Consider the following 26469-nt stretch of genomic DNA (forward strand, 5'->3'; position numbering starts at 1 on the left):
GTTTTGCCGCGACCAATCAGCGACTTGGATTTCCATGACAGACAGAGGCCGCGACCAATGAATATCCGTGACAGACAGACAGAAAAACAAACAGACAGACATACGGAAGTGACCCTTAGACAATTATATAGTAGATGTTCCTTTCATATAACTTTCCATAACCATAAAAAATTTACGTCATGTTTAGTCTTCCCGGTATATTTCCCCGGCCCTAATCTAATCTGCTTTTATTTATTCTCTTCCTCCTATGCAATCATTTGTTTCCAGTGACTGCTGTGAAGAATAAAAGTAAAGGTGAGTTCTGTCTTAGTATAGAATGAGAGTCATATAGATAGTCTATGAGCTGCACTATACGTAACAACACTGCAGTCCTCATAAAGCAACATAATAGCCAAAACTATGATAACAAGTGCATGAAGTATGCAAATGCTTCACGAGGAGATTTCAACCTTTGTGGTTATGCTAAATCAGTCCAAATGCATAAGGGACCTTGGAGATGGAATCACAGTGAGCACAGTGATACCATCCATGTATTCATGGAGATACACCATATTTATCTAGTTCCCCAAGAAAGAAACTTTTAGACCATATTTTTGGCCTAATAGATCGGCTTAGAATTTAAATATAGCTAACTGCTATGGGAATATTCAGGATTGATGATATCTCTGATCCTGGATGTCTAACCCTTTATATTCAATGGCCATAATCAATGTAGCTCCTAAAGACTTAAAAGGAACCTGTCACCATTTTTTAGCATTCCAACAAATGCCACCACCTTTTCCTGCTGTTCACAAATGACTACATTCTCCTCCTGACTCTCCCCTTTACACCTCAAAAATGCTCCCACGCTGTATTTAAATGAGGCAGGTCTGGTCAGATGGGCGTCCAACCTGTGGCATCTGTTTCTCCTCTCTGCTAGTAAAAGCCATCCTCCGGCTCTGATTGACATGGATGACATGCCCTACATCATCCACATTGCTGAACAGAGTCTCACACTTCCACAGTAGCATTGCTGGTCGCGCAGGTAAAAGACATCAATGCGCATGCGCATTTTGAGGTGTAAAGAGAGAGACCGGAGGCAATATAATTATATGTAAAATGCATAACAACAGCAGAAAAAGGTGGTGACATTTGTTGGGATGCTAGAAAACTGGTGACAGGTTCCCTTTGACAAAAGTGAGGAAATGTTGATGAGTTGCTGTTTCTACCAGAGGCCTATCAAAAACCCTAGAAATTAGGAATCACAATTAAAACTCCAGAAAGAGGAGAAAAAACAAAAGTAATAAAAAAGATGTTAAAACTAATGATAATTAAAAAAACATTTTTGGCATTGCAGTAATTGAAATGACTTGAATAATAAGGTCTACATGTCATTTATAGTATTATATGTTATGTCAAAACAACATATGATATATATATATATATATATATATATATATATATATATATATATATATATATATATATATATATATATATATATATATATATATTCGACCACAGAAAGGTTGAAATTCTCTAAAATATTGATCAGGTGTATACATAGTCAAACGTTTCATACTTTACACCAAATTTATATATGTATTTATGCTTTTTGCTGTATATTTGCATGCAGGAGGCAGCATGATCATGCATGTGTAGTTTTTCATGCTATTTTATGTCATCACACATCGTAGTAAAAAATGGTGTTTGATGCATGGAATAATGTGTAATATGTGATGCATGTTGGCTGGCAGTAATAACAGGAAGGCAGAAGCTTTACTACTGAACTATGATATACCAGATAAATGGTTAAGAATATGTGATATATTTTATCTTCTCTTTTCTGATGTGCAAAGAGAAAAAAAGGAAAAAAAAAGAGAAATTAGATAATGTGATCACTAATAAGTCATCCAAATAATCTACTTAAAACTGACTGGCATAGTTTTGCTTTAGAGCTATCCAACAGATGATTTTGTACTTCAGAGCATTATTTAATCACTCCTTGATCAGCCCCGAAAGGGCCTTTAACCCCTATATGACGTTGGGTGTAATAATAAGCCCACATCAGAATCTCTCCCTTTGATGGGGGCTCCGCCACTGAGCCCACATCTTTTCCAGCACATGTCAGCTATTTTGAATAGCTGGCACGTGCCTCTAACATCCGCAGGTGGAATCGCGATCCACCTGCTGCTGTTAACTTGTGAAAGGCCGCTGCCAACCTCTTACAGAAGCATTTAACTCACGCATACCGGAAGTGCAAAGGAAATCCCACCCATCTATGAACCCGCCACATGATTGCGACTCATCGATGAGTTGGCATGACAACCAGAGGTCTCCAGCAGACCTCTATGGTTGTCATACCTGTATTGCTATGAGCGCCGCCCGGTGATCGGCACTCATAGCAAATGAGCATTTCTGCTAAACACAGGTGATCTGATCATCGCCTGTGTGTGGCACAAGCAATCAGACAATTGCAGCTTCTAGTCTCCCATGGAGACTATTGAAGCATGCAAAAAGTTTTTAAAAATTAAAAAAAAAAATAAAGTTCAAACCACCCCCCTTTCACCCATTCAAAATAAAACAATAAAAAAAAATCAAACATACACATATTTGGTATCGCCACATTCAGAATAGCCCGATCTATCAATATAAAAAAGAATTAATCCGATCGGTAAGTTTGGATTTTTTTTTCACCACTTAAATTAAAAAAAAGGAGACATGTTTTGTGTCTATGAACTCTAAATGACCAGGAAAATCATAATAGCTCATCAGTTTTAGCAAACAGTGAACACAGTAAACGAAAAAAAAAAATACAACAACTACTGTGGAATTGCACTTTTTTTGCAATTTCACCACACTTGGAATTTTTCTACAGTTTTACAGTACAGGATATGTTAAAACCAATAATGTCATTCAAAAGTAAAACTTGTTCCACAAAAAACAAGTCTCACGAGGACATTTTGACCAAAAATTAAAAAAACTTATGGCTCTGGGAAGAAGGGGAGAAAAAAATGCAAGAATGAAAATACCTTCAGTCGTTCTGGGGTTAATGACCAGTCCTTTTTTTTCTTTTTTTTTTAAATTGATTTGGCTGTATGAATATTTTTCATATATGTATAAATTACTGTATATAGAAACCAAATTTTTAGCTTTCTTTTTTATTTTTGTATATTTTTTTATGTTCACGATTAACACCTGTTGAATTAATTCTCTAATGTATTACGGTCATGTAGATAGTTGTGAAAATAGGTTTTTCAATCCAGCAAAGTGAATTAAAAACAAAAAATACTTTATTATGGATTCATTAAAATAGTAACATGGGCATAATAAATCGAGTCTAGCTGACTCTTAACCGTAGATACAGTTCCAGACTGAACAACATACATATATTGGATTGGGTGAGCTGCATCTACAAACTTTCTAATATTATTGATCATGTAGATTCCTAATATATACAGTTTTGAGTGTTGCATGCACAAAATGTATTTTGTATGAATACGAAAAATCTTTTTTGTGTGTTTTGTCATAGGGACTTTATATATTTTATTACTTTTTCTGTATTTTTGTTTTATACATTTGTTTGCATAATTTGTTCTCTATGACATCTCTAAGTCATTTTTTCTATTTTATTGCTCAAGTTCTCCTACTATAACTGAGGCATCCAGAGAGCATCTACAGAAGCTCAAGTTACAGGGGAAATCCATCCCCTGCTGTGTCAGGCTTCACTGGCAGAGCTGATCTGGGTCTTAAGGCCCCGTCTCACATAGCGATTTACCAACGATCACGACCAGCGATACGACCTGGCCGTGATCGTTGGTAAGTCGTTGTGTGGTCGCTGGGGAACTGTCACACAGACAGCTCTCTCCAGCGACCAACGATCAGGGGAACGACTTCGGCATCGTTGAAACTGTCTTCAACGATGCCGAAGTCCCCCTGCAGCACCCGGGTAACCAGGGTAAACATCGGGTTACTAAGTGCAGGGCCGCGCTTAGTAACCCGATGTTTACCCTGGTTACCAAAAAAACAAACAGTACATACTCACCATCTGATGTCCGTCAGGTCCCTTGCCGTCTGCTTCCTGCTCTGACTGAGTGCCGCCGTACAGTGAGAGCAGAGCGCAGCGGTGACGTCACTGCTGTGCTGTGCTCTCACTGTACGGCCGGATCTCAGTCAGAGCAGGAAGCAGATGGCAAGGGACCTGACGGACATCAGATGGTGAGTATGTACTGTTTGTTTTTTTTGGTAACCAAGGTAAACATCGGGTTACTAAGCGCGGCCCTGTGCTTAGTAACCCGATGTTTACCCTGGTTACCAGTGAAGACATCGCTGGATCGGTGTCACACACACCGATTCAGCGATGTCAGCGGGACCTCAACGACCAAAAAACGGTCCAGGCCATTCCGACACGACCAGCGATCTCGCAGCAGGGGCCTGATCGCTGGTACGTGTCACACATAGCGAGATCGCTACTGAGGTCGCTGTTGCGTCACAAAACTTGTGACTCAGCAGCGATGTCGCTAGCGATCTCGCTATGTGAGACGGGGCCTTTACAGTGGACCAATTTATTATTAGCTGATATCTCTGATGGTTTAGGGTGATGAAAAAGCTAATATGATGTATATTATTCATGGTGGTCCTAGGTCTATTTAATAGTGTATACATTGTTATATTTGGTTACACGTCTCGTAACTTCTCATAGATGCCCCCAATCTATTTTATGTACTGCTGCTATATATTATATCACATGGATAGGCAAATGAGTTTTCATAATATTTCAGTTGAAAAAAAGTAAAATTGTCTGAGTACACATTGTGAAATATAATGAGACATTTCTATAAAAAAAAATCAACAAAACTAATACAATAAAAGTTGGAAATAATTGATGTTCCATAGTTAGTAATGCATCATCATTTGGATTTAAAGGGAATCTGCAATCATTACTTCACCCACCAAACTATATGGGCATGTAGCTCTTTCAAAGAGAAGTACAGCAATATTGATATAGCCAGTCCATTCACCATTTACTGAAAAAGTTGTATTTGAATTAATATGCAAATGAGGCTGAAGTTCTTTCAGCACCTGGAAGCTCTTCCCAAACCTCTGTCACTCCAGTTCTCTTCACCAGCTAGGGCTGCCTTGTCCTGCTTTTCTGATATTTCATTTGCTATGAGACTTCAAGCATAATAGGTGTCAGTTAAACAGAAGGATTCAAACCAGGATGGGGAATTCTACCAAGTGTAAGAGATTTTGAAAGAGCTTCCACACACCAAAGCGCTTGTCTCATTTGCATATTGACTTAAACACAAATTTTTCAGTAATAAAGAAGTAGATTGGCCATATAAAGGTATTGCTGGACTTGTCCTTGAAAAAGCTGAATTCACATATATACTTTGGAGTGTAATCCAGCTGACAGATTCCCTTTAAACAAGCTATTGAGTCACTAAAAAATGCTTTTAAAACATCTTTGAATGTCCTGAAAAAAGAAAGCTACACTGACTTTCAAACCTTTGACATTCCAGTTTTAACACTTTTGGAAAATATTTCCATTTCTACTTCCTGCTGCAGCAAAGATGTCCTATCTCACGGACATGTGACTGCTGTAGCTTTTCCCTGGCTGCATTTTTTTTGTTATCTGTTATTTTAGAGAATTCTAAGATGTTCTCAAAATAGTTTGTTATGGGCAAGCATGTTGTACTATTTAAAGAGGACTTGTCAAAAGTTGTCCCAGGTGTGTCAGGTGTGATAAGCAGTCATCCTGAACCCATCCATAGAAGGTCATTGCGATTAGTTCTACAAACACCTTCTTGATTTTTGCATCTCTGTTGTGGAGTGATATTCTTCCCCCTCTAGGACCCAACAGTTACCTCCATCTCCTGCTGCTATGCTGCTAGCACACCTATGCTGAAGGTTTAAATAAATTCAGTGCCCTCAGCAGGATGCTGGTGTGAGTTCAATTTTCCTCTGTATTGTTGGAAGTACTAGCATCGGCTAGTGTCTTATCGGAGTGCTCTTGGAGGATTGATGGCGTGATATCTCGGTGGTCTTCTCAAGCTAACTGTATCCCCTCATTTGTCCACCCTCTCTGTCCTTAGTTGAAGTGGGGGCTGGCTAGCGCACACCCCATCCCCTTCCTATCCAATCCCTATTGCTAGGGTCAGGCAGGTATTAGGTTTCTACTCTGCGATAGGTGCGGAAAATATTTAGGGACGTTCAGGGCAGACAGGGTGTTATTAGATCTGCATACGGTCTCCACTCCCCCCTTCCCTAGTGTTCAGGTCTCCCCATCCCTCTCTCCATTGTTGTGCACCTTACTTCTTCCTCACCCTGCATTACATTAACACCAGCCATACACTTTCATTTTAAAAAAAAACCTGACACTTTTTTTGTATGTGGTTTTTTCTGTGTTTTTTTTTTCTTTTTCCGGGGTCATGGATCCCATTTCTTTGCTAGCAGAGCAGCTGTGGAGGTTGTCACTGGAGGTGACTGACCTTCGATATGAGGTTCAACAGCAATGGATGTGGCTGCAGGCTCCTACTGTGGGACTCTGCGAGTTGGCCGGTCCAGCTTGAACCCAAAGTTGCCCTAACAGAAAGGTTTTCAGGAGGAAGGGACAAGTTTTTTATATCTAAACAAGCATGTAAATTATTCTTTAAACTTTGTCCTTACCCTTCTGGAGATGAAGAGCAACGAGTTTGAATTGCGATTTCACTTTTGCAAGGGGATCGTCAATACTGGGTTTTTCTTTCCCACAGGGGTCTATTTGTCTCCAGTCTGTAGAAAGTTTTTTCAGGGCTTCAGCCCTTATCTATGATGATCCTAACTGAATTTCCTTGGCTGAATCCAGGCTGCATCGCCTTCAGCAGGGGAATCATTCAGTGGAGACTTACAGCTCTGCATTACGCAGATGGGCAACCGATGCCAAATGGAATGACCTGGCTCTTGGAAGCCAATTTTGTCAAGGCCTTACTGAAAGGTTAAAGGATGCCTTGGCTGTGTAGGAAATCCTAGAGTCATTGGAGGCTGTCATGTTATTGGCTATACAGGTGGATAGATGCCTATGTGATAGATGAGTAAAACAACTTTTGCCTGAGCCCTCTTTCTGGTACAATAGTCCTGTGCTGGGGGGATGGTCCAGGGGTGGATCAATACTTGTGAAGTTAGAGGAACCCATGCAGTTTGGAGGTGCTTCTGCATCGCATGTCTCCTCTGACATTCGTGCGTGTTTTTTGTGTGAAGGAGGAACATTTTATTAGGGCCTGTCCTTTGATTCCTAAACAAAAAGAGACTTGATTAACCTTTGTTCGTCTTCAACCTGTTATTTTAAGAAAGTCCTGACAGCAGAGGTGGTGCTAGAGAACAGGACTGAGAGAAATTTTGTGTTTGTAGATAGTGGAGTTGGAGTCTTCTTGCTTGCTTGCTCTACCTTAGCTAAGCCCATTCCTATTTACACCATAGACTCAGCACCACTTGCACAGAGAGCTATGAAGCAGACTGTACATAACATAAGACTGAAGCTTGGGTCTTTTCATTATGAGGTAATTCCTTGTTATGTCCTGGAGGGTCTCCCCACTCCAATTGTACTGGGTTTGCCCTGATTGGTGAAACTGATTCTAATTATGGATTGGCAATCCAGAGAAATTGTGAAATGGAGAGATTGCTGCCATGATAACTGTGTAAATATTTCCCTTTCTGCAGTATCTATGGGGACCATACCTGCATTTTTGTCTGGTTTTGAGGACATACTTTCTGAGAAGGGGTGTCAAGATTTGCCCCCATCGTGCATATGACTGTCCTATTAACCTGACTCCCAAAGCTAAACTACCCAAGTCGAGACTGTATAATCTGTTCAGTCCTGTAAGAGACAAGCAATCACATATTTTATTGCTGAGAGTCTTGAGAAGAGACATATCAGACCTTCACCTTCGCCCATGAAGGCAGGGTTCTTTTATGTGAAAAAGAAAAATGGCGATCTCCATCCCTGTTTAGATTTCCGGGAATTGAATCTAATTACTATCCGAAATCAATGTCCTCTTCCTCTGACCTCAGATTTATTCAACCAGGTGTTGGGAGCAAAGGTTTTCTGCAAGTTGGATTTAAGGAGGGCCTATAACCTGGTTAGAATCAGGGAAGGAAAATGGCGTTCAATACCTCTGAGGGATATTTCGAGAGTCTGGTTATGCCTTTTGGTCTTACCAATGCACTGACTGTGTTCCATCATTGCATAAATTATATTTTCCATTATTTGGTGGGCAGTTTTGTGGTGGTCTTTCTGGATTACATTTTAGTTTATTCAACTGATTTGGAGACACATCAGGAGCATGTGAGACAGGTGTGTCATACATTAAGGGATAACAAGCTTTATGCCCAACTAGAGAAATTTGTTTTTGTCATCCAGGAGGTGCAGTTTTTGGGGTACCTGTTGTCATCATCTGGTTTTTGGATGAATCTGGAGAAGGTTTGTGCTGTACGTTATTGGGACCATCCTGAGAGCCTGAAGGCATTACAGCGTTTTCTGAGTTTTACTAATTTTTACCAGAAGTTTATTCAAAATTAGTCGGTAATGGTGAAACCCCTTCCTGACATGACAAGGAAGGGGTCTGATTTTTGTAAATGGTAAGATGCTGCTCAGCTGGATTTGTCCTCTTTGAAGAGTAATGTTGACACTGCAACTATTCTCAGTCAACTCAATGTTTCTCAACCTTTTGTCATAGAAGTGGATGCGGCAGAGGTGGAGGTTTGGGCAGTGTTGTCTCAGGGTCTGTCCGCAGGTAAATGGCTTCCATTTGTTTTCTTTTCCAAAAAATTATCCTCGGCTGAGAAAAACTGCAATGTGAGTAATATGGAGCTTTTGGCAATTAAATTGGCATTCAAGGAATGGCGACATTAGTTGGAGGGGGCAGTTGGACCAGAAAAACCTGTCATCTCTTCAATCGGTTAAACATCTCAACCCTAGACAAGTGAGGTGGTCCCTGTTCTTTACTAGATTTAATTTTATGGTCACTTTCCATCCTAGAGTTATAAACACCAAGGCAGATGCTTTGTCCTGAAGCTTCCCTGGTGGTGGTGACCATGAGGAAACTGCCCCAATTATGCAGAAGGAGGTAGTCATCTTGGCCATATTCCCTGATCTAGAGGGTGAAGTGTTGGAGGCTCAGGGGTCACCCCTGCCTCCTGCCCTTCAAGGAGGTTATTTGTTACCATCTGAATTGCATCATAAAATAATTAAGGAGCATCATAATTCTGTGCTTGGTGGTCATCCAGGTAGTAAGGCAACCGCGGACCTCCTTTCTCATCATTTTTGGTTGCCGGGGTTGCATCGGGATGTGGTTAAACAGGTGTCTGCTTGCAGTGTTTGCGTACATTGTAAAGTATTGCATACCCGTTTGTCTGGTTCTCTTCTTCCACTGCCCATTTCTAGCAGAACATGGACACACTTGTCTATGGATTTTATTACTGACTCGCCAGCATCAGCAGACAAGACAGTGGTTCTGGTGGCAGTAGATAGGTTCAGTAAAATGGTGCATTTCATTGCTTTACCGACACTTGTGAATGCCAGGACTCTGGCTTAGGTTTTTGTTAATGAGATTGAGAAGCTTCACGGGGTTCTCTCTGATGTGGTGTCAGATCAGGGGACCCAATTTGCTTCCATGTTCTAGAAAGCATTCTGCACTAGACTGGGGGTGCATATGTCCTTTTCTTTTGCTTTCCATCTGAAGTCAAATGGGCAGACCGAGAGCACAATTCAGAATTTGGAGACTTAACTCAGGTGTTTAGTCTCCGAAAACCAGGAGGATTGGGCATCTTACTTACCGTTGGCCGGGTTTGCTATTAATAATTATTGCCAAGAATCTACCGGGAGGTCACCATTCTTTGTTGCATATGGTTTTCATCATCAGTTTGGTGCTTTTAGTGGGGGATGGGCTTTGGGATTTCCTGAGGAGGAATGTTTTGCTTCGTCGCTCTTTTCAGTGTAGCAGGGGTTCACAGTACTTTGAAGATCATGGTACATATGTCCGGACCAGTTGAACGTTTCCTGTCAGCCATACATTTATACCTAAATGTGAATTACTTTGTGTGGTTGTATACCAAGAATATCAAGTTGAATGTCTCTTCCTGCAAACTGGGACCTAGGTTTATTTACCCCTGTAAAATAGCTTCCATCATTAATCCTGCAGCTTTTCAACTTGAGTTACCCCAGGCTCTTAGAATTCACAATGGGTTCCACGGGTCTCTGGTCAAGAAGTATGTTGAACCTCTTGAGTCCTACCACCACCCCCATTCTTTGTTGATGATAATTTGGAGTTCCAAATTTTGAGGATTGTTAATTCTTGTCTTCAGCGTTGTTCCTTGTTATACTGCGGTGGACTGGAGGGATTATAGTCCAAAGGAGAGGATGAGGGTTTCAGCATCAGAGGCGAATGCCCCTAGACTGGTTCATTCATTCCATACCTTTCATCCTGAGAAATTTGGTCCTGTCATGGGTAGAAGGGGGTACTGTCATGGGTTTGTCTGGTGTGACAGACAGTCATCCTGGACCCAGCTGTAGAAGGTCATTGCGATTAGCTCTACAAACACCTTCTTGATTTTTGCATCTCTGTTATGGAGTGATATTCTTGTCCCTCTAAAATCCAACAGTTTTCTTTCGCCTCCTGCTGCTATTTAGCAAACCTTTGTTGAAGGCTTAAAAAATTCAGTATTTTCAGCAGGGTGCTGGTATGAGTTCAGTTTCCCTCTGTCTTATTGGAAGTGCTAGCAGTTGACTAGTGTCTTCTCAGAGTGCTATTAGAGGATTGCTGGCGTGATATATTGGTGGTCTTCTCAAGCTAAGTGTATCCCCTCGTTTGTCCACCCTCTGTGTCTTTAGTTGTAATCGGGGATGACCAGCGCTCACCCCCGCCCCCTCCCTTTCCAAGGCCTTTCTAGGGTCAGGCAGGGATTAGGTTCCTGCTCGGCAATAGGTGGAGAACCTATTTTGGGACGTTTAGGGCAGACAGGGTGTAGTTAGATCTGTCAAGGGGTCTCCACTTGTCCATTCCCTAGCACTTGTGATTCACCCTCCCTCTCCCCGTTGTTGTGAATCTTACCTCTCCCTCACGCAGCATGACACCAGGTCAAAAGGGAAAGTTTTTTCTCTTATTTTATTCCAATTGCAGCCACCTATGTATTCTGCTGTTTTTTTTTTGCTATTTTTTTCTGTATGTATCCACCATACAGTTTACAATTTTTTTGTCCTTTTCTTAAAGGGTATTTGTTGTGAATTCGGTTTGTGGGCTCCCCCGGTGGTTTGTTATGGTAGTGTCTCTTATGTGCCTTCTTCCATCTCTGATTACCTGTCGCCACCCTCTAGGGGAGTTTCCTATTTAAGGCTGCTTGGCTGTTAGTCATATGCCGGCCAACAATGTGCTAGTAGCATTCTGTTGCATTCACCTGCTTCAAGTCCCAGTTCAGCTAAGTTGAATTTTGTTTCTTGTTTTGCTATTTTTGTCCAGCTATCTGCAATGTGACCTTTCAGTGCTGGAAGCTCTTGTGGACAGAAAATTACTACTCCAGTGGCATGAGTTGTCACTGGAGTTTAAAGTAGTTTCTGGATGGTGTTTTTGAATAGTGTTTTTAGGTTGACCGTGAAGTAACACTTTCCTGTCCTTCTGCTATCTAGTAAGCGGACCTCACTGTGCTAAATCTGCTGTTCATCCTACGTATGTCATTTCCTCTGAACTCACCGTCAATATCTGTGGGGGCCTACTATCATCTTTTGGGGTTCCTCACTGGAGGTAAGGCAGGCCTGTATATTCCTCTTATAGGGGTAGTTAGATCTCCGGCTGGCGCGTGGTGTCTAGGGCATCGTAGGTACATCCCCCGGCTACTGTAAGTGTTGGGTCAGGTTCAGGTCACGGTCGACCTTAGTTTCCATCACCCGAGAGCTAGTCCGTTTTGTATTTTTATTCCCCTGGTCATTGGGGTAACCATAACAGTTTGGCCGGCCCGTAAAAAATCTATGTGTTACTTCCGTTCCAGGTTGAGGTGGATGCTTCGGAGATCGGAGCAGGTGCAGTTTTGTCGCAGAAAGATCCTGACTGCTCAGTAATGAGACCATGTGCGTTTTTCTCCCGAAAGTTTTCGCCCGCTGAGCGAAATTATGATGTGGGAAATCGGGAACTTCTGGCCATGAAGTGGGCGTTTGAGGAGTGGCGTCATTGGCTTGAGGGTGCTAGACACCAGGTGGTGGTCCTCACTGACCACAAGAATCTAATTTATCTTGAGTCGGCCAGGCGTCTGAATCCTAGACAGGCGCGCTGGTCGTTGTTTTTCTCCCGATTTAACTTTGTGGTGTCATATCTGCCTGGGTCCAAGAATGTGAAGGCGGATGCCCTCTCTAGGAGTTTTGAGCCTGACTCGCCTGGTGATTCCGAACCTACCGGCATCCTGAAGGATGGGGTGATATTGTCAGCTGTCTCCCCAGACCTGCGGCGTTCTTTGCAGGAGTTTCAGGTGGATAGGCCTGATCGCTGTCCGCCTGGTAGACTGTTTGTCCCTGATGATTGGACCAGTAGAGTTATCTCGGAGGTTCATTCTTCCGCGTTGACAGGTCATCCTGGAATTTTTGGCACCAGGGATTTGGTGTCTAGGTCCTTCTGGTGGCCTTCTTTGTCTCGAGATGTGCGCATGTTTGTGCAGTCTTGTGATGTTTGTGCTCGGGCCAAGCCCTGCTGTTCTAGGGCCAGTGGGTTGTTGTTGCCCTTGCCTATTCCTAAGAGGCCTTGGACGCACATCTCTATGGACTTTATTTCTGACCTTCCGGTTTCTCGTAGGATGTCTGTCATCTGGGTGATTTGTGACCGTTTTTCTAAGATGGTTCATTTGGTACCTTTACCCAAATTGCCCTCCTCCTCTGAGTTGGTTCCTCTATTTTTTCAGAATGTGGTGCGTTTGCATGGTATTCCTGAGAATATAGTGTCTGACAGGGGTACTCAGTTTGTGTCTAGATTTTGGCGGACGTTCTGTGCCAGGATGGGTATCGATTTGTCTTTTTCGTCTGCATTCCATCCTCAGACTAATGGCCAGACTGAGCGTACTAATCAGACCTTGGAGACTTACTTGAGGTGTTTTGTGTCCGCTGATCAGGATGATTGGCTTGACTTTTTGCCGTTGGCAGAGTTTGCCCTTAACAATCGGGCCAGTTCTGCTACTTTGGTTTCTCCATTTTTTTGTAATTCAGGGTTTCACCCTCGGTTTTCGTCCGGTCAATTGGAGTCTTCGGATTGTCCTGGAGTGGATGCTGTGGTTGATAGGATGCATCGGATTTGGGGACAGGTTGTGGACAATCTAAAGTTGTCCCAGGAGAAGACTCAACAGTTCACTAATCGTCATCGGCGTATTGGTCCTCGTCTTTGTGTTGGGGACCTGGTGTGGCTGTCTTCTCGATTTGTTCCTATGAAGGTCTCGTCTCCTAAGTTTAAGCCTCGGTTTATCGGCCCTTATAGGATTCTGGAGGTTCTTAATCCTGTGTCCTTTCGTTTGGACCTCCCAGCATCTTTTAATATCCATAATGTTTTCCATCGGTCATTATTGCGGAGGTATGAGGTACCGGTTGTTCCTTCTGCTGATCCACCTGCTCCTGTGTTGGTTGAGGGTGAATTGGAGTATGTGGTGGAAAAGATCTTGGACTCCCGTGTTTCCAGACGGAAACTTCAGTATCTGGTTAAGTGGAAAGGTTATGGCCAGGAGGATAATTCTTGGGTGACAGCATCCGATGTTCATGCTCCCGATTTGGTTCGTGCATTTCATAGTGCTCATCCAGATCGCCCTGGTGGTTCTGGTGAGGGTTCGGTGCCCCCTCCTTAAGGGGGGGGTACTGTTGTGAATTCGGTTTGTGGGCTCCCCCGGTGGTTTGTTATGGTAGTGTCTCTTATGTGCCTTCTTCCATCTCTGATTACCTGTCGCCACCCTCTAGGGGAGTTTCCTATTTAAGGCTGCTTGGCTGTTAGTCATATGCCGGCCAACAATGTGCTAGTAGCATTCTGTTGCATTCACCTGCTTCAAGTCCCAGTTCAGCTAAGTTGAATTTTGTTTCTTGTTTTGCTATTTTTGTCCAGCTATCTGCAATGTGACCTTTCAGTGCTGGAAGCTCTTGTGGACAGAAAATTACTACTCCAGTGGCATGAGTTGTCACTGGAGTTTAAAGTAGTTTCTGGATGGTGTTTTTGAATAGTGTTTTTAGGTTGACCGTGAAGTAACACTTTCCTGTCCTTCTGCTATCTAGTAAGCGGACCTCACTGTGCTAAATCTGCTGTTCATCCTACGTATGTCATTTCCTCTGAACTCACCGTCAATATCTGTGGGGGCCTACTATCATCTTTTGGGGTTCCTCACTGGAGGTAAGGCAGGCCTGTATATTCCTCTTATAGGGGTAGTTAGATCTCCGGCTGGCGCGTGGTGTCTAGGGCATCGTAGGTACATCCCCCGGCTACTGTAAGTGTTGGGTCAGGTTCAGGTCACGGTCGACCTTAGTTTCCATCACCCGAGAGCTAGTCCGTTTTGTATTTTTATTCCCCTGGTCATTGGGGTAACCATAACAGGTATTGCTCACAGGATTCTCTGAGGACCTGTCTTTAAGCTGCATCGCATAATTGCTCTGTGAGCACATGCCCCCTTGGCATTAAATTTCCCCATAAGGTGCACTAAACAAATGGTCCATATTTCTAGAATCATAAGGTGCAGTTTAAAAAAAATATAATAATAATTCTAAGTGAACATATGAGGGAGCAGTGGGAGAAAATAAGACAAATACTTTCCCCTTTGTTGTTTGATACAGCTATAAGAATAGACAGGTTCCCAAAGAACTTAAAAATAATCTAAAGTGTAATATAATAGAGAATAGCCAATATAAAACAAAGGAATTGTTTGCAGATAAAAAGTTTACTCCACAATATCAGGATACTTAGTTGAATGCTAAAATTAAATTTGAAAAGTTCAATATCTTCAGATTTTAGTAAAGTTAACTTATTTTACCTGGTAAAGAACATGGGTCCAATTTAGTGCCTGTTCAAATTGTGTATGATTGTAGAATTTGTATTTTTAGTTCCTGAAAGTTACATTCCCTGATAACAGAGAGTAATATACTTTTCATCATTATTAAACAGCAAACTACATAAAACTAACATCACATAAAGATGTCATCGCCAGGCAGGCAAATTCTGGAGGCAAGAAATCAAACAGATCCTTAGATGTTTTTTTCTATTTCCTTCTTTATGAAAGTTTTCATCTTTTGAAAAAGTAATTACTGTTCTCTTTAAAGGGTACAGCAATGGGCTCAACATGGTGCCCTGCACTGAAGATCCCTTTTGGGAACTGACATTATTAGACAATATCATAAGATATATACATTTCGGTAGAGGTGTTTATCTTTAATGATTAAATATTTGACAAAGGTTCTATACAGAAATTCATAAATTAAATTATCCAGAATGGATTGTATACCCTAATCTATTGCACTAAAAGTCAATTGGATTAAGTCAAAATCATATACAAATATGATATATTATATATTATTATATATAATAAATTGTGTATGTGAAATCACAGATAGACTATGTTTTACTAAAGGCAAATATTTAGTAAGCACTTTGGCCAAAGCTTAAAGAGAACCTGTCACCAGGTTTGGCCGATATGAGATGTGGCCACCTCCTTTCAGGGCTGATATGCAGCATTCTATAATTCCGCATATTTGCCCCAACTCGACCTGTAAGAGAAGAAAGATAACTTTTATTATACTCACCTTATTATACTCACCTGCGGGGCAGTCCGGTCCGAGGTGTGTCGATCTTCTTGATCCGGTGCTTTCCATCTTCTTGTGATGCCATCCTCCTGATTGATTCATGTGGATGACACGTCAATGCATCATCCACACAGTCTGATTGGCATCGTGCTACAGTGCAGGAGTACTTATCTGTCTTGTTGAGGGCAGAACAAAGTACCGCAGTGCGCAGAAACTGGGAAAAGTCAGCGAGGCCCAACACAATCTTCTGATTGCCCATCATTGCATTTTATTGCAATGTAGCAGCAAGCAAAAAAACGTAATTCTGGCATTTTTTATTTTTTCTCATTACGTTGTTTAGCGATCGGGTCATTTTTTTATAGTGATAGATCTGGTGATTCTGAATGCAGAAATACCAAATATGTGTATATTTGATATTTTATTGTTTTTTTTTTTAATGGGGTGAAAGGGAGGTGATTTGAACTTTTATTTTTTAATATTTAATTTTTTTTTTTACTTTTTGCATGCTTCAATAGTCTCCATGGAAAACTGGAAGCTGCAGCTATCTGATCGCCCGTGCTACCCACAGGTGATGATCAGATCGCTTGTGTGTAGCACAAAAGCTCACTTGCTATGAGTGCCCATCACCGGGTGGTGCTCATAGCAATCTGGCTATGACAACCATACAGGTCTGCTGGAGACCTCTGGTTGTCATGCCAACCCATCAATGACCCGTGATCACAAGATGGGGTTGCCAATGGGTGGGATTTCAGACACATTTCCGGTAAGGGCGAGTTGCATGCCGCTATCAGAGATTGACAGCCGCATATAACAGGCTAACAGCCACAGGTGGATCACGATTCCACCCATGGCTGTTAGTAGCACATGTCAGCTGTTCAAAACAGGTGACATGTGCAGGAAAAGATGTGGGCTCAGTGCCGGAGCCCACATCAAAGGGAGGGATTCTGACGTGGGTGTATTATTACACCCAACATCAGAAAGGGGTTATGTTAGATAATGTTCTGTGAAAAGATATCAAGATAGCGCATTGTGAGTCATGATAAGCTTTGCCACATCTATATACATGGGAAGTGGGAAGTGAGAATGTTTAGTTGGGCCCACAAGTGTGCATGTTTATTTAACCCCTTCACGACCTTGGGGTTTTCCGTTTTTGCATTTCCTTTTTTTGCTCCCTGTCTTCCCAAAGCCATATATTTTTTTTTATTTTTCATTCAATATGGCCATGTGAGGGCTTAATTTCTGCTTGACGAGTTTGACTTTTGAACAACATAATTGGTTTTACCATATCACGTACTTGAAAACGGGGAAAAAGTCTACGTTTGGTGAAATTGCATAAAAAGAGCAATTCCTCAATTGATTTTTTTTTTTTTTACCATGTTCACTAAATGCTAAAACTGAGCTGCTATTATCGTCATTATACGTTCACAGATACCAAACATGTATATGTTTTTTTTTAATTTATATTGTATAAAAAAATCCAAAGTTTGCAAAAAAATAAAAAATATTGACATTTTCCGAGACCCATAGACTCTCCATTTTTCATGATCTAGTGCTGGGTGAGGGCTTATCTTTTCCATGACAAGCTTACAATTTTATTTATACTATTTTGGGATAGATACAATCTTTTCATCGCCTGTTATTGAATTTTATTGCAGTGTTGCAGAGACTAAAAAACTATCATTATAGCGTTTTGATTTTTATCTCTTTACGCCATTTACTGATTGCATTCATTCTTTTTATATTTTGATAGATCGGGCATTTCTGAATGCAGCGATACCAAATATGTGTATTTTTTATTGTTTTATTTTGAATGGTGTAAAAGGGGGGTGATTTGAACTTTAACTTTTTTTTTACTTTTTTAATATTTTTAAAGCCCTTTTTTTTTCTTGTTACTTGCTTCAATAGTCTCCATGGGAGAATAGAAGCTGCGATATTGTGATCACCTGTTCTACACTTAGCATGTGTGGCCAAGATGATCATCTGCTATGAGCGCCAACCACAGGGCAGTGCTCATAGCAGATTATCAATGACAGCCACAGGGGTCTCCTGCAAACCCTGGGTTGGCTTGCCAACCCATCGATGCCTTGTGGTCATGAGACAAGGACACCGATGGGTGCAATTAGTAACCCGCTTCCGTTCCATGCTAAATGCCGCTGGCAGAGAATGACAGCTGCAAGTGCATCACGATTCCACCCATATCTGTTAGGGCTCAGCACCAGAGCCCACATGGAGTGCAAGGACATGACCTATGGCATACATATACATCATAGGTCATGAAGGGGCTAATGGTCAGATGACCAAATATTTTTTTCAACTTGATCTTGGAATTTTTTGACAACAACTGCCACTCCTATCCATGATCTGTGTCTGGTATTAGAATGGAGTCCCATTAATCTGAATGCAGCATAAACACATAGACAAAAATTGTACTCTTTTTGAAAAAAAGTTCTAATCCTAAAAAATACCTAAAATGCTACATCAATCAGTTTTAAGTATTTCTGACAGCTTAAAAATACAAACATTATTATGTCAATGTTATTCTTTTATTTTATTGCATCTCAATATATTGCATAATTTCCTCAAGATGAGTCTACAATTTATAAATGTATATGTATATGTTAGAATCTTAATTTTTCCATGACCTTCGGATATATCATGAGATGTATATAGTTGAAACATGCCATTCATAAATAGAATACCTTAATACGGCATCTTGTCCATACATGCAATAACAAGCAGAGGGATCTGACAGATCAATATGCCACTCTGAGCTTCTTGCAGGTAAACAAAACTAAAGGTAACCTAATTGGCCCTTATGACAAACCTTCACTTTATTAGGACACTTTCAGTAAAGGTTTGGAAGTTTCAATGCACAAGGGGACACAAGCTACAATGAGATAATATAAATCAAATCCCCCTACAGTATTATTTTATCAGAGGCTAATTGGATTCCTGCAACCCTCAAGAAACACTTAGAGATGACAAAGCTTTCAATATTCTTCTGACAGAAAACAAATTTATTTCTTCGTACCCAATGGTATGAAGAACTTCTAAGGCCAGAGCATATACTATTCTATAGGATTTAGTGTTATGCAACTTCCAACTGTGCCCATTCAATAAGCTACATTAATGGCATGGGAAAACCTTTTGATTGATTATTTTTACATTGCTTAAAAGGGAACTCTAGGTATTGGTTTGAACATAAAATGTGCTTCAATGTCATGATATTCAATGTTACAAATGGATTTGATGCTTTAATTAACTCGATTTGTTCTTTACGTATCTACAGTATTGTTCCTCCATGAAAGCCAAGTAAGACTATTTTGCACATAGCTCATATATATCCCTACTATAACATGAAGCCCTCATATACATTAGCTGCTTCATTTCATTGATTACATCTGTTTAACAACATTTTCAGTTCCAATCAGATCCTTAAAGGCATGGATAGTTGAGTTTGGTGTGGAACAACATGACCAACCATGCAGAGCCCAGACCTCAAACCCATGGAATTGCTTTGGGCTGGACTAGAGAGAAGATTGTGAGCTTGGCCATCTTGTAAAACATCAGTTCAGTGACTGAGCTCACAAGTGCTCTTCTAGATGATTGGTCAAAATTTCCCACAAGCATATTCCAAAAAGCCTTTCCAGAAGAAATCCTTGTAGAGAGTCTTTCCAGAAGAAATCTTTATAGAGAGCTTTCCCAAAACAATAGAAGCTGTTTTAGCTTTGAAGAGAGTACCAATTATTGCCTATGGGTTTAAAATGGCATGTCATGAAAACTCCTTTTAGGATTATCTGTAGGTAGTTTTATTGCTAAACTGCATTATGTGCAACCATGGTATGCAATCTTCTTTCATTCCAAGACTAGACTGTAAAAACCTGGCAACTTTTTTACTGCCTGGTACAGCATGTAGTAGTAAGAGTTACAGTAACTACCTGTGTAAGTCCTTAATGTTTAGGGCTGTCATGCAAGGGTGCATAAAAAAACTCTAGAGAAAAGGACAGATAACTAAGGATTGATTTTCAGAGTCCGTAAATTGAAAATTCAAGGTCAAACTATATGAAGATGTTATCTCTAAACCAGGACCAAAAATGGCAAGCAAAGCTTGTACATCAAGAACACAAATATACGTTTTTGTTGGTGGCACAACTTGAAGCTCATGGTCCCAATTGTAAAATTTACAAAAGGGTGCCCATAACACTGGGCTTTAATAGTATTGGTATTTCCATATGGGTCAAAAGATTTATTTGCCCCCTGGTAGGCTCAATGGCCCAGGTGTGACTGCAACCCCTGTACCTTCTATGGTTACGTCCTTGGTCTTTTTCCTATTGACTATACTCCTAAACCCATTAATCATACTTTAATTTATGAATGGTGAGGGGTTAAGGGTCTATATATAGAAATATATAAATCACTGTCTGTTCGGGCATATAGGCTAATGCTTAAATAAACTAAGTTTTAAGTCACTTGGAAAATCATGATTTAGACAGAATAGAAAAACATCTAACCTAACTACAGGAATTTCACCATAATAGGATTTATACTGAAGAAATTATTTGAAGTTCAAGGCCAATATTCTTGAATTTATGATGCCACGCATGGTACCAATATCATGCAATTTATCCTACCGGTAACAATGGGGAATATTGATTGATGCCTGTGCAATGAATAGCTTTATAATAATTAGGAAGGCGAAGGACAATCTTGTTGCCTCCTGTGCTGGGTTAATGCCATGTGTGTGCCTAGATTTTGTACAAACATTATGTGATCTCTATTCATTTAACAGGTTTCTAGGTCAGGAGCGAGAATAAGTACCTCCTTGTAACAATAAATCCTATTGGCCTCCTATTGCTTTGGCAACATAATTTCATGGCTGCCGCAGGGAACGCGCTGCAAGGCTTTTCTATTTAGCAATATCTATCTCTTACATTTCTCTCGATATTGAACATTTTCGACATTAATCTATATTAAATTGTGTTGCTGTAAGGTAATAAATAATCAGATTTCTTTCCTTGGAATTCTGGAGAGTATTTGTGTTTGATATTTCAGCTATGGGTTAATTTTGTGACTTGACTACTACTTTGTGTACATTGTTTGACTGTTTGCTGTATCTTGGAAAATTTTAAAAATGTTCTTCAATGTTCTGGATAGAAGATTTGCTTATTGATTATTTTGATACAATTTAGGCATGATAAACTCTTAGATCTTAGCTACAGTTCAATTTTACTAAATTCATGTATGTGTATTATTTCTGTATTCATATACAACATGATTGGCTACAAAATAAAACAATTTTATTTTCTGAAATTAAAGTCAGTTTAAGAGGAAAAAGCTTATTTTACTTGTATTCCAATATTGTTTCAGGTAGACTTAAGTCAAAAACTTTGGTTCTTCACATTGAGGGTATGTGCACATGGGATCTCTTTGCAGAGTTGTCAGGGCAGAAACAAAGCAGAACTTCAAAACTTTGATGAGTTTTGAGTTTTTGGGGAGGGCATGAAGAATTTCCACTTAGTTTTCACTCAATTTCTGCTCTGAAACCTTCATTAAAAAACTTATTTTGCCCATAGTCTTAAAGGGTATTCCCATCTCCAAGATCCTATCCCAATTTTTAGTAGGTGTAATAATAATAATAATAATAATATCAAATACCTCCAAATAAACACACACTCTAGTTTGTATGATAAGCTATGCCACTTGCCACATGTGCAGGGCATTGTAGTAGCAAAAGTATCCATGGTTATGACTAGAGGTGAGCGAATATTTCAATATTCTGTTCAGCTCATGATCGCCAAATTTGCAATATTCACCAATTTAATCATCGAATATAGCTGAACATAACAGCACAAAAGCTTCCCATGCTTTTGATCATCGGTAATGTTACCGTTGGTAGATCGTTATTGCCATCAGAGCCCTGCAGGGCCATGCTGTTATATGTCAACATGATCCCGCAGAGATGCTGTGACCTGTGGTAAAAACCTTACTGCAGGTCAGCAGGCACCAGCTGATGAGAGGCTACTACTCCTCCCATCAGGCTATGTCTGCTGTCACTTATAACAGTGATAGTTGGAGCCAGTGATGGGAGAAATAGTCTCTTGTCTGCCAGTGCCTGTGCTGTACACTGTAGTCCATGCAATTCTGAGTGTGCCATGGCAATCTCACGTGTAGAACAGTTACATCAGGAGATGTGACGCTCTACCTGACCGCTGAAGATACACTGTCAGGAGGTAATCGCTCCCACATTGTATCACTGAGCTGCTGTGAGAGAGGTCACATGAGTTCATGATGAACTCTGGTGAACTTTCTCACGCAGCAGTGGTGCTGTAACTGAGATCACCGGACCTGATCAGCTGATGAACTCGTGTGACCTCTGTCATAGCAGCTCAGTGCTATACACTGTAGGAGCGATTACCTCCTGTGTCAGTGTATAGTCGGCAGTCTTTGAGAGCAGTCACATTTGTGACTGCCCTCAAAGTTATCAGGATCATCCTGGAACATTATGTATTATCTTCTCTGTGGACAGGTAAGCAATATATTGGTTTATTATTTCATTTTTGTTGCAGGAGACGTTAGCATCAATGGATTAGGCATTCAGTAAGTATTGTTTAATTTAGATTCAATAAAGGAATCTGTGTCATTATTTCAAATAAGGAACTTTATTCTGGGTGTCTGTGCTTTTTCTTAATATTACGACAGGGTTAACATAGTAATGAGGTTTTCTTATAGACTCCTCTCCATTACTAACCTGTGGGCTGGATGTTACTTGACAGTACAAAGGTGACATCAACTTCCCCAACCATTACTCCACTTCCCACTGCTGCAGGACAAATGGGAAAAATAAGGCTAGTTGCAAGATTTAGCACATCTTACAGATGCCCCTTTTCTGGGGTGGTTAAGATCTGATGTTACTGAGGAGGGGGCCAGTATCCACTGCCCTTTCCTAGGCTATTAATATCAGCCCACAGCTGTCTGTATAGTCTTTGCTAGTTATAATTTATAGAGGGACCCTATGTCAATTTTTTTCTGGGGTCAATATGTAACCTAGCCAGTAAATACTAAGAAAACAGCTGTGAGCTGATATTAATAGCCTGGGAACCTTTATGGCTATTAGCTCCTTCCCAGAATATTAACATCAGCCCTCAGCTGTCAGCTTTCCCTCTGCTGGTTATGAAAATTATTTGGGAGCCCATGCAATTTTTTTAAATTTAACAGTGGTTGTTTGGTTACAACCTATGTAGGTTCATTCTGTAAATGTTCCTACATAAGATGGTTACAGTGTGTGCATGTGTGCACATATGTGCGTATGTGTGTTTACTTACTGCTTTAGTAATGAGGTTGTCTGGCTGACATCTTTTCATTACTAAACATAGGGATTGGTGTCAATAACAGCCAAGTACCAATCCCATTACCCTGATGCTAATGCATTAGAACAGGGGTGGGGAACCTCAGGCCCCAGGGACATTTACGACCCTCGATGACCTTTTATCAGGCCCCCAAGCAGATTCTCAGGGACTGCATTCTTTGACAGGGAGGTGTATTTTGATTACAACCAGCTCATTAATTTCTTATTGCTCTGTTAGCACACACATGCAGTGTTCACTTCTGAACACTGAAGGGCATGCAATGAAAGATTAAGTCCTGAAACCACTGCCAGAGACAGGATGTACTTTGTGAGTGGAGTTAGTGCGGACCCGAAGGATGGTATAAATATCCAAATGGCCCTTGGCAGAAAAAAGATTCCCCACCCCTGCATTGGAATGAAAAAGAAGGTGTTGAACACAGAAATTGCATCACCAATCTTTGTATATTTAGCTAAACAAAGACTTCATTGGTGCACAAAAATGCATACAAAACCGCTGCAAAAACGCACCAAAAAGCGCCAAAATGTGCATTTTTGTCACAGCGTTTTTTCTGCCAAGAGATGCAGAAACCTTGCAGAAATTTCTGCAGGCAAATACCCAAAGTGTGCATATACCCTAAAGCTGGAGTTACCCTAGCGATTTTAAAATCGGTCCAATTTTATTCCTGCAAAGTCGGACGAGTGTAATGCAAGTGTCATGCTTTTTTCATGCAAATACAATCCGATTTACATCCTAAGGACGGTTTCACACATCCTGATATAGTACCTGAGATGTCAGTGGCATAAACAATTAGTACAGTGTGTGTGCAGCTTACTCAACATGTAATTAATTATTAAAAGATTAAAAAATGGCTTGGGCTCCCATGTAATTTTCATAACCAGCAGAGGGAAATCCGATGACTGGGGGTCGATGTTTATAGCCTTTGAAGGGGGTAAAACCCCGGAGCTTCCCACGATATTAATATCAGCTCACAGCTGTATGCTTAGCCTTTACTGGCTATTAAAATGGGGGACCCCATAAAAAATGACGTAAGGTCCCCTATAATTGACCCCTAAATCCCTGGAGCTTTTTTCGGTTTTACGTTTTCACTTTTCTTTCTTCCCAGAGCCATAGCTTAATTATTTTTCTGTAAATATGGCCATGTGAGGTTTAGGCGGGACAAGTTGTTCTTTTGAACAACACCATTGGTTTTACCATGTCATGCTCTAGAAAATGGTAAAAAATTATTCCAAGTGCGGTGAAATTGTAAAAAAGTGCAATCCCACACTTGTTTTTTATTGGATTTTTACTAGGTTCACTAAGTGCTAAAGCTGGCCTGCCATTATGATTGTCCAGGTCATTATGAGATCATAGACACCAAACATGCCTAGGTTCTTTTTTATCTAAGTGGTGAAAAAAAATTCCAAACTTTGTTTAAAAAAAAAAATGCGCCATTTTCCAATAGCGTCTCCATTTTTCATGATTTTGGGTTAAATGAGGGCTTAATTTTTGCATGCCGAGCTGACGTTTTTAATACCATTTTGGTGCAAATACAAACTATTGATCGCCTGTTACTGCATTTTAATACATTGTCGCGGCAACCAAAAATGTAATTTTGGTGTTTTCACTTTTTTTCGCTATGCCTTTTAGCGATCAGGATAATACTTTTTTTATTGATAGGTTGGGCAATTATGAATGTGGCGATACCAAATATGTGTAGTTTTGATTTCATTTGTATTGTTTTATTTTGAATCAGCTGAAAGGGGGGTGACTTGAACTTTTATATATTTTTTATATTTTTAAAAACATTTTTCTTAACTTTTGGCATGCTTCAATAGTCTCCACAGGAGACTAGAAGCTGCCATAGCCCGATCAGCTCTGCTACATAAAGGCGATGATCAGATCGTCTCTATGTAGTAGTATTGCTGAATTGCTATGAGCGCCAATCCAGCACTGACAATCATAGAGGTCTCCAGGAGACCTCAGGTTTTCATGCCGATACACCGATGACCCGCGATCACATGAGGCAGGTCACCGGTGTGCGTATTTCAGGCATGATTGCCGGAAGCGCCATTTAAATGCAGCTGTCAGTGGCATTTAACTAGGTAGTAGCCACAGTTGGATTGTGATTCCACCTGCAGCTATTGCAGGGACATGTCAGCTGTTCAAAACAGCTGACATGTCCCAGGAAAGATATGGGCTCACTGCCAGAGCCCACATCAAAGGGAGGGATACCGATATCAGCGTAAATGTACTCCCGATGCCGGTAAGGGGTTAATAACCAGCAAAGGCTATGCAGACAGCTGTGGTTTGATATTAATAGCCTAGGAAGGGGCCATGCATACTGGCCCACCAGGCCAAAAGCATCAGCTATCAGGCGCCACGAGAAAAGGTGCATCTCTAAGATGCACCAATTCTGGCACTTAGCCTTGCTCTTCCCACTTGTCCTGTAGCGGTGGCAAATGGGGTGAAAGTTGGGGGGTTGATGTCACCTTTGTATTGTCAGGTGACATCAAGCCCTGAGGTTAGTAATGGAGAGGCATCAATAAGACACCCCCATTACTAACCTCATAGTAACATTGTACAAAAACACAGACACCAAGAAAAAAGTCCTTTAATTGAAAGAATGATACATACTCCTTTAATAAATCTTAATTAAACCATAGTTATGACCTGGCCCATTCCACCGATGCCCTCGTCATCTGCAAAAGAGTTAAAAAATAAAAAAATATTCACCAGCTTTTTTCATAGATGCTGCTAATCCATTTGTGCCACAACAGGTCTAGCTCTGCTACATCTAGATGGCAGTCTGCCATTCAGCAGAGATACTGGGCAGCATCTGCTACTGCTGCCCATTATTTCACAGTAAAGTGGTAGGACCTGCCTGCAGGGGAGAATTATGAGAGTTGTATCCAAGTGACAACAATGACAGCAGTGGCGCCTTTTGGGACTATTACTCCCATCATCCGACACCTGCTGCCCCTAATAATAGTAGAACTAGAAGAATAAACTCTGCTAAGATACTAGGTGCAGGCTGAATCTGGACGGGTCCAGAGGACATAATTAAGAGAAAAAAAGCCGCACTCAAAGAGTCTTGTTATGTTTGCAAAAAGGAAAAACTCTTGTGTTTATTATGTATACAATAGAAGTTCACCACAGGGAAATTCAATTGACAAAGTAAGGTATCAAGATAACGAGGTAACATCTCAACCCTGTTCTGGGTCTTTGAGGTTTGGCAACCAGCCTTGCTAAAGCTGACAGCTGGAGGCTGGTATTCTCAGTCTAGTAAGGGGCCATTGATGTAGGCTCCCCAGTCAACAAATAGCAGACTGCAGCTTCCCAGAAAAGGTGCATCTATTAGATGCACCA

General features: G+C 40.8%; 1 protein-coding gene across 2 annotated transcripts in view; it reads left to right on the forward strand.

Annotated features, from left to right (window-relative positions):
* Positions 1 to 267: 267 nt before the first annotated feature.
* CADM2 (cell adhesion molecule 2) overlaps positions 268 to 26469 on the forward strand; it is a 784471-nt gene continuing 758269 nt past the window's right edge. The window contains exon 1 of one of the 2 annotated variants that reach the window (XM_077294078.1): positions 268 to 294. The gene's annotated coding sequence lies outside the window, so the exon portion shown is untranslated. The remainder of the gene's footprint in view (positions 295 to 26469) is intronic. The other variant, XM_077294076.1, reaches the window with a different exon arrangement.

Source organism: Ranitomeya variabilis, chromosome 3 (assembly GCF_051348905.1).
Source record: "Ranitomeya variabilis isolate aRanVar5 chromosome 3, aRanVar5.hap1, whole genome shotgun sequence".
Classification (NCBI taxonomy): domain Eukaryota; kingdom Metazoa; phylum Chordata; class Amphibia; order Anura; family Dendrobatidae; genus Ranitomeya; species Ranitomeya variabilis.